This window comes from Oncorhynchus nerka, linkage group LG7 (assembly GCF_034236695.1).
Source record: "Oncorhynchus nerka isolate Pitt River linkage group LG7, Oner_Uvic_2.0, whole genome shotgun sequence".
In the NCBI taxonomy this organism is placed as follows: domain Eukaryota; kingdom Metazoa; phylum Chordata; class Actinopteri; order Salmoniformes; family Salmonidae; genus Oncorhynchus; species Oncorhynchus nerka.
This window is the reverse complement of record NC_088402.1, coordinates 86,664,434-86,684,884: the sequence shown is the minus strand read 5'-3', so window position 1 is coordinate 86,684,884 and position 20,451 is coordinate 86,664,434. Positions and strand designations below refer to the sequence as shown.

At 44.9% G+C, this 20,451-nt stretch overlaps 1 protein-coding gene across 1 annotated transcript in view; it reads left to right on the top strand.

The window, feature by feature from the left end:
* The first annotated feature begins 9,458 nt into the window (after positions 1-9,458).
* Positions 9,459-20,451, top strand: part of LOC115119514 (zinc finger protein PLAGL2-like) — a 43,111-nt gene continuing 32,118 nt past the window's right edge. The window contains 1 exon segment of the mRNA XM_065020936.1: positions 9,459-9,684. The gene's annotated coding sequence lies outside the window, so the exon portion shown is untranslated.

Below are 20,451 nucleotides of genomic sequence, written 5' to 3'. Positions count from 1 at the left end.
GTATCAAGAGAGGACTGCATCTCAGTCTTAATACGTTTGCTTTTTAAAATGTGCTGAGAACGCACCTAACGTTGAGGACGCTCGGCAGTAGCAACACAAACTTCAGGAAGTCTCCACAGAACATGACCGACTGGTTGATGGCTGCCATCATCTTTAATATAGTACTCTAATGGTAAAATGGCATTACTTTCACACAATGTCTGTGAGAATTGGTCAACGTTGAGTGGTTAGAAAAATATGACAATAAATGTATATTGTTTAACCAGGAAATAAAATGTACATGAAATGCCAGAAGAGACCGTTTCCATCAACCGTTGGGTAAAACAGGTCCAGACTGTCTGAGACAGGTCCCAAATGGCACCCTATTCCTATATAGTGTCCCAAATGGCACCCTATTCCTATATAGTGTCCCAAATGGCACCCTATTCCTATATAGTGTCCCAAATGGCACCCTATTCTATATCCAGCACACTACTTTTGACCAGATCCCACTACTTTTGACCAGATCCCACTACTTTTGACCAGATCCCACTACTTTTGACCAGATCCCTACAGACACTATAAAGGATATAGGGAGCTATTTGAGACAGTGTCCCTGTAGAACACAGACAGGTGTCCCACAGACAGGTGTCCCACAGACAGTTGACCAGGTTGTCCCTCTCCTCTATCTGCTTGTCCACTGCTAGGTCCATCAAAACCTGTTTTTTTTTAACAGTCACTCCTAAAAGTGACTGAGTAGGTTATTTCGCCACCTCTCCTGAGTGTGACCAAGAGGTTCTGTGGAGAGACCTGTAGCTGGACTGTTATCATTTCAAATGGGTCTCCCCTTAGCGACTTGCAATGTTTATGTGTCTCTGTTGTATTGGGTAGTGTCACTCAGAGGAGCTGTGTTTGGAGGGAAGGCTAAATCTATACGCAAAGCAAAGTTGCTGGCGTTCCACTGCTGGTATTTATAGCTTTTTAACCTAAGTTGTGTGTATGTTGTATATTGTTAAGACTTGAATTAAAGTGATTTTTGGGCCTGACGTGTTCCCTATAAAATCACAGCCAACATGCTGTCATTCTGCCAATGGAAAACCATTGTCTAAACACGAAGCTGATACTAATGTGTTGATTGGTGGAGGGATGGGAGAGAAGGTTGAAGGGGAAAAAGAAACTGCATCAATATCACTCTAAAAGTGTAACACTATGTCTTAATACTTACTGTATATGACACAGTGTACATTATCTTCCTGTACATGACGTTGTGTACATTATCTTCCTGTACATGACACAGTGTACATTATCTTCCTGTACATGATCATAAACATGATTATCAAGCACTAGAATTCTACAACCACATCTCTCTCCTAGACGATCAAGTGAAATGTCTTACCCAAACATAGAAATCAAACATACTAATATGAGCTGAGGAAATACATTTCTCCCATCCCGACTAGCAGAAGCAGGGATGGGAACACAGTTACTCAAACTGTGGGATAGAATAACCAGGGCAATTAGCAGATGATCGGAGCATCCAAACACTTCCCCTCTCACAGTATCCCTCCCAACATCTCTGGCGCTGGCAGGCTGTGATGGCTCTGTTGGGTGGTTTTGCATCTACGTTGTTTATCGCCAGCCTCTGGTAGCATTAACCAGCCATCTGTTTTAAACCAAACACATACAAACTCTTTAATCTGTGCCTGGAAGAAGGGATTTCTGAGTGTCCTAGTGGTGAGGAAATACTCTCCAGATGTGAACAAATCGTCCAGTTGTAGTTTATCGTCTGTAACCTGCCCTCCATCAAGGACCTGCACACCTCCAGGACAAGGAAGCAGGTAAGATCATCGCCAACCCCTGCCCACTCTGGACACCCAGCCCACTCTGGACACCCTGCCCACTCTGGACACCCTGCCCACTCTGCCCACTCTGGACACCCTGCCCACTCTGGACACCCTGCCCACTCTGGACACCCTGCCCACTCTGGACACCTTGCCCACCCTGGACAGCCTGCCCACTCTGGACACCCTGCCCACTCTGGACACCCTGCCCACTCTGCCCACTCTGGACACCCTGCCCACTCTGGACACCTTGCCCACTCTGGACACTCTGCCCACTCTGGATACCCTGCCCACTCTGGACACCCTGCCCACTCTGGACACTCTGCCTACTCTGGATACCCAGCCCACTCTGGACACCCTGCCCACTCTGCCCACTCTGGACACCCTGCCCACTCTGGACACCCTGCCCACTCTGCCCACTCTGGACACCCTGCCCACTCTGCCCACTCTGGATACCCAGGCCACTCTGGACACCCTGCCCACTCTGCCCACTCTGGACACCCTGCCCACTCTGGACACCTTGCCCACTCTGGACACCCAGCCCACTCTGGACACTCTGCCCACTCTGGATACCCAGCCCACTCTGGACACCCTGCCCACTCTGCCCACTCTGGACACCCTGCCCACTCTGCCCACTCTGGACACCCAGCCTACTCTGCCCACTCTGGACACCCTGCCCACTCTGGACACCTTGCCCACTCTGGACACCCTGCCCACTTTGGACACGCTGCCCACTCTGGACACCCAGCCCACTCTGGACACCCAGCCCACTCTGCCCACTCTGGACACCCTTCCCACTCTGGACACCCAGCCCACTCTGGACACCCTTCCCACTCTGGACACCCAGCCTACTCTGCCCACTCTGGACACCCAGGCCACTCTGGACACCCTGCCCACTCTGCCCACTCTGGACACCCTGCCCACTCTGGACACCCTGCCCACTCTGGACACCTTGCCCACTCTGGACACCCAGCCCACTTTGGACACCCTGCCCACTCTGGACACCCAGCCCACTCTGGACACCCAGCCCACTCTGCCCACTCTGGACACCCAGGCCACTCTGGACACCCAGGCCACTCTGGACACCCTGCCCACTCTGGACACCCAGCCCACTCTGGACACCTTGCCCACTCTGGACACCCAGGCCACTCTGGACACCCTGCCCACTCTGCCCACTCTGGACAGCCTGCCCACTCTGGACACCTTGCCCACTCTGGACACCCCATATTTTAGAGATCCCATTCCACTGATTCTGCTCCAGTCATTGCCATGAGTCCGTTCTCGTCAATTAAAGTGCCACCAACCTTCTGTGATGTACACCTCCACAAAACACTGTTGATGCCAGTGCTCTCCAACCCTGTTCCTGGAGAGCTACTGTGCTGTAGGTTTTCACTCCAACCCTGTTCCTGGAGAGCTACCGTGCTGTAGGTTTTCACTCCAACCCTGTTCCTGGAGAGCTACTGTGCTGTAGGTTTTCACTCCAACCCTGTTCCTGGAGAGCTACCGTCCTGTAGGTTTTCACTCCAACCCCGTTCCTGGAGAGCTACCGTCCTGTAGATTTTCACTCCGATCCCAATCTAGCGCACCTGATTCTAATAACTAGCTGGTTGAAAAGATTCATCTGGTTAGTTACAACTGCATTTGAAGAGAAATCTACAGGAGGCTAGCTCTTAGGAACAGGGTTGGAGAGAGAACCTACAGGAGGGTAACTCTCAGGAACAGGGTTGGAGACAGAACCTACAGGAGGGTAGCTCTCAGGAAAAGGGTAGGAGAGAGAACCTACAGGAGGGTAGCTCTTAGGAACAGGGTTGGAGAGAGAACCTACAGGAGGGTAGCTCTCAGGAACAGGGTTGGAGACAGAACCTACAGGAGGGTAGCTCTCAGGAACAGGGTTGGAGACAGAACCTACAGGAGGGTAGCTCTCAGGAACAGGGTTGGAGGCAGAACCTACAGGAGGGTAGCTCTCAGGAACAGGGTTGGAGGCAGAACCTACAGGAGGGTAGCTCTCAGGAACAGGGTTGGAGACAGAACCTACAGGAGGGTAGCTCTCAGGAACAGGGTTGGAGAGAGAACCTACAGGAGGGTAGCTCTCATGAACAGGGTTGGAGAGAGAACCTACAGGAGGGTAGCTCTCAGGAACAGGGTTGGAGACAGAACCTACAGGAGGGTAGCTCTCAGGAACAGGGTTGGAGAGAGAACCTACAGGAGGGTAGCTCTCAGGAACAGGGTTGGAGAGGTGTATCCATTGTATATATTCACCACGGCAGCATCCCTCCCTCTGCTTATATAGCTATAGCTCCTCTGTAAATTGTATATCCTCTCTGTAATCAGCCTATACTCTGTATGGTGTATATGTGGACTGTCTGTATTCTGTTTGTATTGTCTATTGCTGGCAGCACCTTCTCACTGTGGCAAATTCTGGGCATGTGTAAATGTGCTTGGTGAAAAAAAGGTGGTTCTGATTCAATGATGCCTGGTTTTCTGGCTTTTTAAATCTGAGTTGTCAGGGGGAGTGGGTAGAAGGAACTCAAAGTAGAAGGTGAGGAAGAGGTAAAATGAAAATAGAACCAGTTTGGAATTAGAACACTGCATGGCTTCTTATCCATAAACAGACGCAGAGGTTCTCGATGCCCCACAACTCTATCGGGTTTATTTAGGCAAGTCCCTTTCTTCTTTCATGTCATCATTGCATTTGAAAGCCTAAACTGCTGGCATCCCAGCCCCCAACTTGAATCAGAGTTTTAATTGTGGTATAGGCTGAAACTGGACTGAGACTGGGTTGAGACTGGGCTTAAACTGGGCTGAGACTGGGCTGAGACTGGGTTGAGACTGGGCATAAACTGGTCTTAAACTGGTCTTAAACTGGGCTGAGACTGGTCTTAAACTGGGCTGAGACTGGGTTGAGACTGGGCTTAAACTGGGCTGAAACTGGGCAGAGACTGGATTGAGACTGGGCTTAAACTGGGCTGAGACTGGATTGAGACTGGGCTTAAACTGGGCTGAGACTGGGTTTAAACTGGCCTGAGACTGGTATGAGACTGGGTTTAAACTGGGCTTAAACTGGATTGAGACTGGGCTTAAACTGGGCTGAGACTGGATTGAGACTGGGCTTAAACTGGGCTGAGACTGGATTGAGACTGGGCTTAAACTGGGCTGAGACTGGGCTTAAACTGGGCTGAGACTGGGTTGAGACTGGGCTTAAACTGGGCTGAGACTGAGTTGAGACTGGGCTTAAACTGGGCTGAGACTGGGCTGAAACTGGGTTGAGACTGGGCTTAAACTGGGTTGAGACTTGGCCTTTCTAGGGAGTTTTTCCTAGCCACCGTGCTTCTACACCTGCATTGCTTGCTGTTTGGGGTTTTAGGCTGGGTTTCTGTACAGCACTTTGAGATATCAGCTGATGTACGAAGGGCTACACAAATAAATTTGATTTGATTTGATTTAAACTGGGGAGTCTCTGCCTGGCTTTGAAACTCACTCTACTCTTGTTGTTCATGGTGGTTTGTATGAGCAGTTTTGGAATGGAGAAAGGAGGGAGGAAGAGGAGCTAGCTACCATGGCAGGCACTATGTGGCGTTCCATAGGGTACTTTAAAATCGATCTACAACTCTAAATGACAGGCCGCAACTGCAATCAACCTGAATGTGGCCCAACCACACAGTAATCCAAATAAATAAACAGTTGGCTAATGAAAGTAGACCATTCTGCTGGGAACTCGTTTCCCTCTTCCTCCTTACCCACACTCTCTCGTGTATTCTTGTAGGCTACACTTTCTATTCGGTCTTTAGATTTTTGAAGGGGAAAGTAGCACAAACATTTTCACTAAGTGATGTGGGGATCTTTATATAACACAACAGCAGCAGCAGCAGATGTTTGATGCAGACCACAAGAGGCTGTTGAGGGGAGGATGGCTCATAATAATGGATGGAAAGGAGCAAATGGAATGGCATCAAACACATGGGAGCCATACGTTTGTCGTATTTCATACCATTCCACTCACTCTGCTCCAGCCATTACCACCAGCCCGTCCTCCCCAATTAAGGTGTGCCACCAACCTCCTGTGATACACAGACATAAAGTACTTGTTTCTGTCTACACTCTTAGAAAGAAAAGAGTGCCATGTGACAACATTTGTCCCTGTAGGAAAACCCCTGAAAATAAGCTCCAGATTAGAACCCTTTTCATGTCCAGATAGAACCCTTTTCATGTCCAGATTAGAACCCTCTTCAGCTCCAGATAGAACCCTTTTCATGTCCAGATTAGAACCCTATTCATGTCCAGATAAGAACCCTCTTCAGCTCCAGATAGAACCCTTTTCATGTCCAGATAGAACCCTTTTCATGTCCAGATTAGAACCCTCTTCAGCTCCAGATAGAACCCTTTTCATGTCCAGACAGAACCCTTTTCAGTTCCTGATAGAACCCTTTTCATGTCCAGATAGAACCCTTTTCATGTCCAGATAGAACCCTTTTCAGGTCCAGATAGAACCCTTTTGGGTTCCAAATAAAACCCCTTTTGGTTCCACATAGAACCTGTTAAAGGAACTTTTTTTCAGAGGGTTCCCCCTTCAAGGACAAAATGAGAGGGTGTTGTGAGTGACACTTTCCCTGTCCTCACTCATCACCCATCGCCAGAACATGTCAGCCTCACAGTTGATCAAAATCTAAAAATTGTGCTGAGGGGTTAGATTTGTATTGTCCTTTTTCTAACTACAGGTATCAGAATGTATGAAATGTTGAAGCTCTTTACGGAGATATTAATATCTATATTCATATATTTACGGAGATATTAATATCCTATATTCATATATGTCTATGTTCCTGAAACAAATGTTTAGGATAAAACGATTTGTGGAATGGAGGAAACTTCCATATGTTTTCCGAACAGTTGCGGATTTCAACCTCCTATCATTTATTTGTTTACGAGACGTTTATTTGTTTTAATTAGAATAGTTTTGTAATAAAAAAAATGTTTCTGTCTTGATGTGATTTTATATAGCATTCCATTACCTTTTTAAGGTTTAAATGGCTAATGGTAGGTTGTGAATTTCTTCATCCACACTATAATCTCACTTCAAACTAATCCATAATATAATCTCACTTTAAAACTAATCCATAATATAATCTCACTTTATACTAATCCATAATATAATCTCACTTTATACTAATCCATAATATAATCTCACTTTATACTAATCCATAATATAATCTCACTTTAAAGTAATCCAGAAAATAATCTAATTTTAAAACTAATCCATAATATAATCTCACTTTAAAACTAATCCATAATATAATCCCACTTTAAAACTAATCCATAATATAATCCCACTTTAAACTAATCCATCATGTTGAAGTCGGTTAACCACATTTTAACATTTTTTAAGAATCATTAATGACCTAAACGTGTCTGATTATCAAATAAAATCCAAAATGATTATGGGGAACCTCTCAAATGAAGAAAAACTCAATAAATAACCGAAACGTTCATTTTATGCTAATCAAAGTAATCATGCCCTTATGATATTGCAGTTGAATAAATTCACTGAATGACAGGGAATCATAAATAGTTTAAGGTACATCCCATGTTTCCATTTTCCTGAAAACATTTAACTACAAATTGTATCCAAACAGTTGAAGCTGGATCCAAACTTTTCTGGGTTAAAAATCCCAATATTCCAGGTCACGTGAACATATAAATAATAATAGTACTGTAAACACTACATTCCCCGGAGAACTAGATATCCAGCCACAGATCTTATTTCTTCATTTAATCGTCCTTCAAAATATTCACCTCGGTAAAACGTCAATTCTATAAAGACACGAGAAGGTATGCAGATTGTGTGACACTATTGACTTTCTACTTGTTGAAGGATGATTTAGAATAGGCGATTAGTGAGTACGAGTATGAAATAAGTATGCACTTTTCTGTATATTATTTAAATACTGCATCCAAACACATGTATATTTGCATGAATTATGAATTACAGCAGACTATTCATAATGCTTTGCATTTACCTATATCAACCACCAGTGTGGTTCATGACTACAAACTACACGTTTTAGTTTTTTAAAGTTCAGAAATATTCAAAGATTAGTCAAAGTTATTTAAAGATGTTTTAACAATATTTACTTCAAAAATGTGAATAACAATTATGAGACCTATCAACACTACTCTTCAACAATAAGCCTATTTCTCAAAATAACCCCATACTATTCCATGTCCAACTGGTCTACCTGATGTTTTTATCAGTCCAAATGATTCATAGTTTTCATGATACTTTCCATTTGTCTTCGTTACAAAACATTCCAATATATTATCTTACTATCCATATCAGTGAGCAATGTTGCAACAGGCCGGCTAATATGGTTCGGAGGTATTTCCTTAGTATGATACCAACAAAAACGTGTCCCCCCCCACTCCATTGAACACGCCGAAAGGCTTATTTAAAACTCTTGCTCCCCACCCCCTACTCTTTCTCATACACAAACACTTCCATCCGCGGTTTGGAAGCGTATGGAAGGGATGGGGAGGGGGTTGGGGTGACGAGGAAACGGGTTGATACGCCCTGGAAGTAATTCTTTCGCCCAAAAAACACAAGGTGAAATGGGACCACCAGAGCATCGCTTTCGGACGTGGGACCCACGCTCCGCATTCCAGATCTGGTGGCGTTTGTGTGAAGAGCTGAATTTGTTGTACTATCAGGACCTCTGTGTGGTGATATTTTGTAACAGTTGAATTTAAGTCCCCCTAAAATGGAGAGTAATAGATGTGTTCATATGTAGAAACATCTTTCATAATTTAGCTACTCATTTTAGTTTTATGGTGTGCATGCACAGTTAATTAATAATAGGCAATTCCATAGTTTTCAACATTTTAGTAAGCTTACATTACCATTTCAAACATCTATTGGCCACATGAAAATTATATGTCGAAGAGTTACCTATAAAATGACATGAATTATGAATAATTACACAAACTTGAAACTCTATATATATTTCGAAAATATTCGTTCAGTATTATAAAACTCAAACATAAACGAATAAACAAACCAATATGAATAAAGTAATGAGTGGGATTACTTGCAAAGCACAGGTTATCAGTTAAACATGGGCTATCTATAGGCCTATAAAGTTACCTCTCAATATAATCAATGTAAACGTGTTGATTAAGCAATATTGTACAAATATATGAGATTGCCGTTTTGACATAAATAAACATTTTATTCAATAAATATGCCTCGATTATCATTTTCAGCAACAAACAATGCCAAATCAATAGGATATAATAAAATGTATATCGAAAATAACATTAATATTCTCCAAATATATAGATCTGTTGATCAGAAATATATATAGACTATAATGATTGTATATGTGAAATTGTAATATAAATGTTTATTTATCTTACTTTGTTTACCCTTCTTATTTATTGTTATATTAAATCTGTCTAAAGTTTAAATATCTCCGTTAGTTGTGTATACTGAGAGGGTAGACTGCAGTCGAATCAGTTATATATTGCCATAACCAGTACTGTGAAAACGTCAGTCTAGCACGACAGAGTAAACTGCATGTCCCTAGTAGAAAAAAAGTTGGTGAAAGTGGCCTGACGTCACATTCCCACAATGCTCGCGCCCCATAACTCGCTGCAGCCTGAGAGCGAGACAGAGACACGGTCAGGCCCCGAATATAGACACATTATAGAACATTTTAGATTATTATTTTTTTAATCAAACAACAGATCGAGGGAAGAAAGACCGTGAAAGGTGGCGTGGAGTCTCTCCCACCGTATGTTTGCGAATATTCGGTGATGGAATGTTACCGGGGTTCCATGAGAAATTGACAAATGCGGCGCTGGAAACTTTTTGGTGGGTAACTGCTCGTTTTTTGTCAGATCTCATAATGTAGCTGCACGTTCTGATGTGTGCATGTTTAAAAAAAATAAAAAAAAGATTTAGATTATTACAGCAACTTTCTTCAATGAGTATCGATAGATTGATGTTCACGACATGTCAATTATCAGTGATCTGTTGTAGTTCTGCAATCGGACACGGTTTAATTTATCTTATTTTGTAGAAGAATGTCAGCATCGAGCTATTTAAATCTTAATTACGCGATCGTTTCTTCGCTGGAATTTTTGTCGATAAATGTGTCACACATTTAAATAATTGAAGTTGTAAACATTATGCATTGTGTTAATGATGGCTTTGGCAATGATGATTGATGTTCGGTGCGATTTTTCTACAAATTGCAGCATTTTAAATAATTTCCGAATATTTATCATGGATGAACATGTTACTGCAGAAGAGCGAGGGAGATAGAAGAAGGGACGTCCCTGTTGTATTTGAAATAGTAAACTACTCCGATGTTTTAAGTAGGTCTGCCAACTACACATGTGACATTCAATGTTTACATGCACCATATCCTAATTCATGGACGTTGTTGCTTGATTTTCAGGCGTTGAAAATCAGCACACCATAGAAGTGTAACTATTTGAGTGTTTTCCTTCGACAATTCGTCCATACTGTAATGGCTTTGTGTCATGTGGTTGTCGCTGATTGAATGTTTCGGGCGGATTGAGGGGCTATGCGACTTTTGCGTCTCCTTGTGTGTGTGTGTGTGTGTCGTAATGGCTAAATAACACTGTAGCAAGCCTTTAGAAGGGGGCAAGGTCATGTTATGGATGCGGGGGGGGGGGGCTCATTTCATATGCACTGATACACCTTTGTTGTTTAACTTTGTAATTTCGTTTCAAACTGTTTTTGTCAAACAACATTTGGCTCTAAGAAAACAGATTCTGAGAAGCAACATGTGATTCTGTTGTCTGCACTGGCTGATCTCAATTATTATCTTGAATAATATTTTAGGCATGGGCCTGATTTTGTATTTTGCAGTGTTTAGTTTATTTTCATGTTATGATGTAGTCTACATTATACACGCAAAAAGAACACTTCTAATGGCGATAGTGATGTCAATGATCCACATCGTAGCCTAATAGTACGTGCATTAGGCCTACATTGTAACAGAGGACTTGTGTGTGCAGATACGGCTGTATAATTAATCATCATCAATTGTACCAAACCCACATTGCAACGCTACTCCCATTATTGCACCAGAACGGAGCCTGAAACATTGAGCAACATGTCAAAACACCTGTGACGTATTGGCTGTTGGGAGGCTGCAATTGACTTTTAGTAGTTTCAATCTTTTCGTTTTACGTCACTAGACTATTATATCCTACTTGGCTATCAATGCTATTGCTAAATACTTATTGAATGTTCGACGACGTACAGGCTATGCTTTCAGTGTGAAAGTATGGCTACTTGGCGTAAAGTATGCCTATAGATACAACGTTGCTTCATTTAGCAACAATGTTGCAGGATAAATAAACAATATGCATCCCCGAAAAATTGAACCGCCTGTAGTCACTGTAGGCTACATTTATGCATAGTTGTATAGGCTTGGCTACCTACTAAGCACCTCTTGTGAGGCAACAAATCGCCTCCTCGCCGTTATGGCAGGTCTGACACGAGCAATGCTCCCTCCATCAAGGCCTCATGTCCACTGCCTCGAGCCACATAATAAGGAAATGGAAGTTGAGAACGTCACAAAGACAATGCTTTTTTTTTTTTTTTGACAATTGCAGTGCAAGTTGATACACAAGTGTTGATGTTTGTTCTTTTCCCTCATTATTTCTGAGTGAGACTTAGGTCAAACTTAAGTTAAATAGAAACTTGATGCATGTGTAGGCTACAACGTCACATCTGGAATAAATAGGCAGTGGATATAGTCTGCTTCTGAAATAGTGGTAACCCCACACAAAATGAACTGTTTTTATATTCAATATTCAATGAAACTTCTCAAAACAAACCTTTGACTAGGACAATTTAAGATATATATATTTTTTTAAATTAATGTAAACATTTCAAAGTTGAATAGTTTTAGAAGCATGTTCTTTGTGGAAAAGACCGTTTGAATTACAAATAACCTAGTAATATCACATTAAACTTGACTAAATATATGTATTTTTCCTCATCCTTGTTTTTGTAGATAACTATGTTTTATTCAGCGAAAGGTACTTTTTCCATGGATAAACAGTTTGAATGCTCTTGAAATACTTATACAACATCTTTTGATTACCTTATACATGAGCTCAGCCTGTGTGGTGGGGAGCCAACACGCTACATGTTTGCCTTTGATAGAGAAATGTTTTTGTGTGTGGTGGAGGGAGGTCCCATTGCTTCCTCTGGAAATGTCCCACAATCCCCTTCACCTCTTTGGGTAGGAGGCTGATTTCCATGAGAAAATAGCATCAGTTGGGTTAATGGGAAGGACAGCTCTCAGGAAAAACACATGGTAGCTAATAACCAGAGAAGAACAGGGACAGCTCTGATCCTATTTTTTTGTATTTATTCACCTTCTGGGGAGCACGGAGGAGTGGCGAGGCCCGGTGGGGACAGTGGGTTCGCCTAACAATGGATGTTAGCATCAAGGCGGCAACAAGATTGTTCTATTTAGTTATTTTCTCAAGAAAGCATGAGAAAAACAGGCCGATTGGGAGCCTGAGAACTGCCGCGGATCATGGGCATCAGAGGACGTCTTGTCTCTCAAAGTGTGTGAACCGCACAGGAGGTTGGTGGCACCTTAATTGGGGAGGACGAGCTCGTGGTAATGACTGGGGCAGAATCAGTGGAATGATATAAAATACATCAAACACATGGTTTCCATGGTTTCCACGTGTTTGATGCCATTCCATTTGCTCCGTTCCAGACATTAGTATGAGCCGTCCTCCCCTCAACAGCCTCGTGTGTGTGTGTGTGTGTGTGTGTGTGCGTCAACCGAGAAGGGAAGAATTATTTATTTGAGTTATATGATGTAGTGTTTCACACACAGTAGCCCTGCTGACCGTTGAACCCTGTGGTTGCTTTGGTCACTCCAACTCAGAGAGATAACGTCAGAGCCAAGTTCACAGGCCTAATAGCACTCCCAAATCATCGTCATCGCTGCTGAACTGTCCAGCACCATAGAGATAAGTAGATGACTCTTCCAACGGTTGGCTAAGTGGTGATTCACCACACACACAAAGTTGTTCTGTTTATTTGATGAACATAGTTATCAATTAAACAAAGCAATGGAATTTCACTTATATCTATGGTTTGGTTAAAGCGTGACATGTTTTTAATGTTTGTTCTCCCCCCCTGTTTTCTGTCAGCTTTGTTTTGAATTTGGTTCAATACTTATTATTTATATATGTATTTATCATTTTCATTATGGGTATATATTGGGTATATAATGGGTATATATATTTATATATACCAGTATGAAGATCTACCTGTATCCAAAATCCGAATGAATGCTGTTGCTTGCATGCAAACACACACACACACACACACACACACACACACACACACACACACACACACACACAGTTGAACATATGGCACACACATTTAAGTAGATAGATTCAGACTGGTAGACGTTGCTCTGGGCCGTTGCACGTTCTGATGGTCCTTGCGGTGTGCAGGTCTGTAGTAGTGAGATGATGCTACATGCTTGAACCACATACTGACACTTTTCCTTCTGGATTTTTTTCTGGGAAGAGCGGAGCAGCTGTGGCTTTTCAGGACCTAGTTCCATCCATCACGAAGCACCACTTACACCTCTCCCTCTGTCCCCCCCCTCTCTCTGTCTGTCCTCCATCCATCTCATCCAAAGACTGGGGCTTACACCTCTCCCTCTGCCCCCCCCCCTCTCTCTGTCTGTCCTCCATCCATCTCATCCAAAGACTGGGGCTTACACCCCTCCTTTCCCTCTGCCCCCCCTCTCTCTGTCTGTCCTCCATCCATCTCATCCAAAGACTGGGGCTTACACCTCTCCCTCTGTCCCCCCTCTCTCTGTCTGTCCTCCATCCATCTCATCCAAAGACTGGGGCTTACACCTCTCCCTCTGTCCCCCCCCTCTCTGTCTGTCCTCCATCCATCTCATCCAAAGACTGGGGCTTACACCCCTCCTTTCCCCCTGTCTTTCTCCCCCTCCTCTCTCTGTCTGTCCTCTATCCATCTCATCCAAAGACTGGGGCTTACACCCTCCTTTCCCCCTGTCTTTCTCCCCCTCCTCTCTCTGTCTGTCCTTCATCCATCTCATCCAAAGACTGGGGCTTACACCCCTCCTTTCCCCCTGTCTTTCTCCCCCTCCTCTCTCTTTGTCTGTCCTCCATCCATCTCATCCAAAGACTGGGGCTTACACCTCTCCCTCTGTTCCCCCCTCTCTCTGTCTGTCCTCCATCCATCTCATCCAAAGACTGGGGCTTACACCCCTCCTTTCCCCCTGTCTTTCTCCCCCTCTCTCTGTCTGTCCTCCATCCATCTCATCCAAAGACTGGGGCTTACACCCTCCTTTCCCCCTGTCTTTCTCCCCCCCCCTCTCTCTGTCTGTCCTCCATCCATCTCATCCAAAGACTGGGGCTTACACCCCTCCTTTCCCCCTGTCTTTCTCCCCTCCTCTCTCGGTCTGTCCTCCATCCATCTCATCCAAAGACTGGGGCTTACACCCCTCCTTTCCCCTGTCTTTCTCCCCCTCCTCTCTCTCTGTCTGTCCTCCATCCATCTCATCCAAAGACTGGGGCTTACACCCCTCCTTTCCCCTGTCTTTCTCTCCCCCTCTCCCCTCTCTCTCTCTCTCTCTCTCTCTGTCCTCTATCCATCTCATCCAAAGACTGGGGCTTACACCCCTCCTTTCCCCCTGTCTTTCTCTCCCCCCTCTCTCTCTCTCTCTCTGTCCTCCATCCATCTCATCCAAAGACTGGGGCTTACACCCCTCCTTTCCCCCTGTCTTTCTCTCTCTCTCTCTCTCTCTCTCTCTCTCTCTCTGTCCTCCATCCATCTCATCCAAAGACTGGGGCTTACACCCCTCCTTTCCCCCTGTCTTTCTCTCTCCCCCCTCTCTCTCTCTCTCTCTCTCTCTCTCTCTGTCCTCCATCCATTTCATCCAAAGACTGGGGCTTACACCCCTCAGGGCTACTTCCTCTATGGTGTCTGTTCTAGATGTATTGCCTGTCTTTTCTCTCTGCAGTAAACACATAGTTTTGTTTTTGGGACTTCGCTGTCAGTTCATTGTCTTTGACATATGGTTTCAACCTCAAAACATACTGGGACATGTCATGGTTCTTTCCAAACAGAATAATGATGAGATCAGTTGATGTACAACTGCTATCTGAGAGCCCAGTTTGGTAAAAGATTAAGCTGATGTACAGGAGAAACGAAGACTCTCTCTCTCTCTCTCTCTCTCTCTCTCCCATCCATCCATCTCATCCAGTTTGGTAAAAGATTAAGCTGATGTACAGAAGAAACGAAAACTGGAGGACTATGTATATATAGAGACATATGTCAAGGTATCTATCAGAAATGGAGAACTTTTCCCCCTGAAGTCAAATGCATCGATTTCATTTTTTAAATTTGATTTATTCCTGATGTGATTATTATTCAGAAAAATGACCAAGTCAGAGCCTAAATATAAAGGTCAGGTTAAATTGCTCACGCCAATGCTTATTTAATATCTTTGTTCATAAACTACTGCCTGCGGAAACACTTTGAACTGTGACGTGAGCCTACCTGGCAGTTGTATAATGTTTTACAGTACCCAAAGGGATTCTGTGAGTTTATGACTGTGGGAAATATATTTACTGTGTCAGAACTGCAACGTAGATTCCGTTACGTTGAAGCCTTGAGACAGACTGACAGTTTGTGTATCTTGAACTCCACGAAGCAAAACCTCACCTCGGATCATTCCATTATTTCTAAAGATGCTACGTTTAGGTAAGTGGCAGGAGAACATGTAGGTTTGCATTAAAGGGGTTGGAAATACTGAAAATAAGATATACCTAAACGTGAGTCATATCCCTGCCTAGGGAGGGAGTTATTCATCTTAGCCCTGTAATGCCTTAAATATGCACCGATCCAGTTATGCCATTTTATGTGTCAGTGAATCAGAGGGGATCTGAGGGGAACTGAGAGGAACTGTAGTACTGAGAGGATCAGAGAGGAACTGTAGTACTGAGAGGATCAGAGAGGATCTGTAGTACTGAGAGGATCAGAGGGGAACTGTAGTACTGAGAGGATCAGAGAGGAACTGTAGTACTGAGAGGATCAGAGAGGAACTGTAGTACTGAGAGGATCAGAGAGGAACTGTAGTACTGAGAGGATCAGAGGGGAACTGTAGTACTGAGAGGATCAGAGAAGAACTGTAGTACTGAGAGGATCAGAGAGGAACTGTAGTACTGAGAGGATCAGAGAGGATCTGTAGTACTGAGAGGATCAGAGAGGATCAGAGAGGAACTGTAGTACTGAGATGATCAGAGAGGATCTGTAGTACTGAGAGGATCAGAGAGGATCAGAGAGGAACTGTAGTACTGAGATGATCAGAGAGGATCTGTAGTACTGAGAGGATCAGAGAGGAACTGTAGTACTGAGAGGATCAGAGAGGAACTGTAGTACTGAGAGGATCAGAGAGGAACTGTAGTACTGAGAGGATCAGAGAGGAACTGTAGTACTGAGAGGATCAGAGAAGAACTGTAGTACTGAGAGGATCAGAGAGGAACTGTAGTACTGAGAGGATCAGAGAGGAACTGTAGTACTGAGAGGATCAGAGAGGAACTGTAGTACTGAGAGGATCAGAGAGGAACTGTAGTACTGAGAGGATCAGAGAGGAACTGTAGTACTGAGAGGATCAGAGAGGAACTGTAGTACTGAGAGGATCAGAGAGGAACTGTAGTACTGAGAGGATCAGAGAGGAACTGTAGTACTGAGAGGATCAGAGGGGAACTGTAGTACTGAGAGGATCAGAGGGGAACTGTAGTACTGAGAGGATCAGAGAAGAACTGTAGTACTGAGAGGATCAGAGAGGAACTGTAGTACTGAGAGGATCAGAGAGGATCTGTAGTACTGAGAGGATCAGAGAGGATCAGAGAGGAACTGTAGTACTGAGATGATCAGAGAGGATCTGTAGTACTGAGAGGATCAGAGAGGAACTGTAGTACTGAGAGGATCAGAGAGGAACTGTAGTACTGAGAGGATCAGAGAGGAACTGTAGTACTGAGAGCATCAGAGAGGAACTGTAGTACTGAGAGCATCAGAGAGGAACTGTAGTACTGAGAGGATCAGAGAGGAACTGTAGTACTGAGAGGATCAGAGAGGAACTGTAGTACTGAGAGGATCAGAGAGGAACTGTAGTACTGAGAGGATCAGAGAGGAACTGTAGTACTGAGATGATCAGAGAGGATCTGTAGTACTGAGAGGATCAGAGCGGATCAGAGAGGAACTGTAGTACTGAGATGATCAGAGAGGATCTGTAGTACTGAGAGGATCAGAGAGGATCAGAGAGGAACTGTAGTACTGAGATGATCAGAGAGGAACTGTAGTACTGAGAGGATCAGAGAGGATCTGTAGTACTGAGAGGATCAGAGAGGATCAGAGGGGAACTGTAGTACTGAGAGGATCAGAGAGGAACTGTAGTACTGAGAGGATCAGAGAGGATCTGTAGTACTGAGAGGATCAGAGAGGAACTGTAGTACTGAGAGGATCAGAGAGGAACTGTAGTACTGAGAGGATCAGAGAGGAACTGTAGTACTGAGAGGATCAGAGAGGAACTGTAGTACTGAGAGCATCAGAGAGGAACTGTAGTACTGAGAGGATCAGAGAGGAACTGTAATACTGAGAGGATCAGAGAGGAACTGTAGTACTGAGAGGATCAGAGAGGATCAGAGAGGAACTGTAGTACTGAGAGGATCAGAGAGGAACTGTAGTACTGAGAGCATCAGAGAGGAACTGTAGTACTGAGAGGATCAGAGAGGAACTGTAGTACTGAGAGCATCAGAGAGGAACTGTAGTACTGAGGATCAGAGAGGAACTGTAGTACTGAGAGGATCAGAGGGGAACTGTAGTACTGAGAGGATCAGAGAGGAACTGTAGTACTGAGAGGATCAGAGAGGAACTGTAGTACTGAGAGGATCAGAGAGGAACTGTAGTACTGAGAGGATCAGAGAGGATCAGAGAGGAACTGTAGTACTGAGAGGATCAGAGAGGAACTGTAGTACTGAGAGGATCAGAGAGGATCAGAGAGGAACTGTAGTACTGAGAGGATCAGAGGGGAACTGTAGTACTGAGAGGATCAGAGAGGAACTGTAGTACTGAGAGGATCAGAGGGGAACTGTAGTACTGAGAGGATCAGAGAGGAACTGTAGTACTGAGAGGATCAGAGAGGAACTGTAGTACTGAGAGGATCAGAGAGGAACTGTAGTACTGAGAGCATCAGAGAGGAACTGTAGTACTGAGAGGATCAGAGAGGAACTGTAGTACTAAGAGGATCAGAGAGGAACTGTAGTACTGAGAGCATCAGAGAGGAACTGTAGTACTGAGAGGATCAGATTGTTCCACAATCCCACCCTCCTCCACAACCCCACCCTGGTCCACAACCCCACCCTGTTCCACAACCCCACCCTGCTCCACAATCCCACCCTGCTCCACAACCCCACCCTGGTCCACAACCCCACCCTGTTCCACAACCCCACCCTGTTCCACAACCCCACCCTGCTCCACAACCCCACCCTGTTCCACAACCCCACCCTGCTCCACAACCCCACCCTGTTCCACAACCCCACCCTGTTCCACAACCCCACCCTGTTCCACAACCCCGCCCTGCTCCACAACCCCGCCCTGTTCCACAATCCCGCCCTGCTCCACAACCCCGCCCTGCTCCACAACCCCGCCCTGTTCCACAACCCCGCCCTGTTCCACAACCCCGCCCCCTGCTCCACAACCCCGCCCTGCTCCACAACCCCGCCCTGCTCCACAACCCCACCCTGCTCCACAACCCCGCCCTGCTCCACAACCCCACCCTGCTCCACAACCCCGCCCTGCTCCACAATCCCAACCCCTCAAAAATTATGCCAACGAAAGCATCTCTCCCTCCTTAGATGATAAGAAAGCATCTCTCCCTCCTTAGATGACAAGAAAGCATCTCTCCATCCTTAGACGATAAGAAAGCATCTCACCATCCTTAGACGATAAGAAAGCATCTCTCCCTCCTTAGATGATAAAAATGCATCTCTCCATCCTTAGATGATAAGAAAGCATCTCTCCATCCTTAGATGATAAGAAAGCATATCTCCATCCTTAGATGACAAGAAAGCATCTCTCCATCCTTAGACGATAAGAAAGCATCTCTCCATCCTTAGATGATAAGAAAGCATCTCTCCCTCCTTAGACGACAAGAAGCATCTCTCCCTCCTTAGATGATAAGAAGCATCTCTCCCTCCTTAGATGACAAGAAAGCATCTCTCCCTATTAGAAAGAAGTAGAAAAACATGAAGTTGAGACTGTGTGAAATGATTCCCACTTTTTTTGGTAACATTCAAAGCGCACAACATTTGGCCAAAACATTTGAGAGGGTGGTGAAGGTAAGGATGCATACATTGAGAGATGAGGGAATATGAACATTGGATTTCTGTCACGTTCTGACCTTAGTTCCTTTGTTATGTCTTCGTTTTAGTATGGTCAGGGCGTGAGTTGGGTGGGTTGTCTATGTTCCGTTTTCTATGTTGTGTTTTTGAGTTTGGCCTGGTATGGTTCTCAATCAGAGGCAGGTGTCCTCCCTCCTCTCTGACATCCTCCCACCTCTCTGACATCCTCCCACTTTTCTGACATCTCCCACCTCTCTCATTCTCCCTCCTCTCTGACATCCTCCCACCTCTCTGACATCCTCCCACCTCTCTGACATCCTCCCTCCTCTCTGACATCCTCCCACCTCTCTGACATCCTCCCACCTCTCTGACATCCTCCCTCCTCTCTGACATCCTCCCACCTCTCTGACATCCTCCCACCTCTCTGACATCCTCCCACCTCTCTCATCCTCCCACCTCTCTGACATCCTCCCTCTCTCATCCTCCCACCTCTCTCTCATCCTCCCACCTCTCTGACATCCTCCCTCTCTCATCCTCCCACCTCTCTGACATCCTCCCACCTCTCTGACATCCTTCCACCTCTCTCATCCTCCCACCTCTCTCATCCTCCCACCTCTCTGACATCCTCCCTCTCTCATCCTCCCACCTCTCTGACATCCTTCCTCCTCTCTGACATCCTCCCACCTCTCTGACATCCTCCCTCCTCTCTGACATCCTCCCTCCTCTCTGACATCCTCACACCTGTCTCATCCTCCCACCTCTCTGACATCCTCCCTCCTCTCTGACATCCTCCCTCTCTCTCCCCCATTCACACATATATGGCGAACCCTCCATGAACATGTGGTTGACTGCATGTTGTCCCGCCTAGATACTTCTCCTCTCTTTTCCTTCCTGCCACATTTCTTCCTCTTCCTCTCTCTTCCTCTTCCTCTCTCTTCCTCTCTCTTCCTCTTCCTCTCTCTTCCTCTCTCTTCCTCTCTCCTCAAAGTCTTGGATGACAACACACACAAACAAAAAAAATGGAAGTGGAGTGACAACTTTGAGTCCCTTTCCTGTGTCCCCTCCAGCTTTAGTGTGAGTTTTTAGAGCTTGATTGAAGGTCCCCTTTCTCCGGTGTTTGGTGTGAAAGCTGTCCTAATTGAATGATAAAGTGCCCCCTGAGATAGAGTCTGGTGAACAG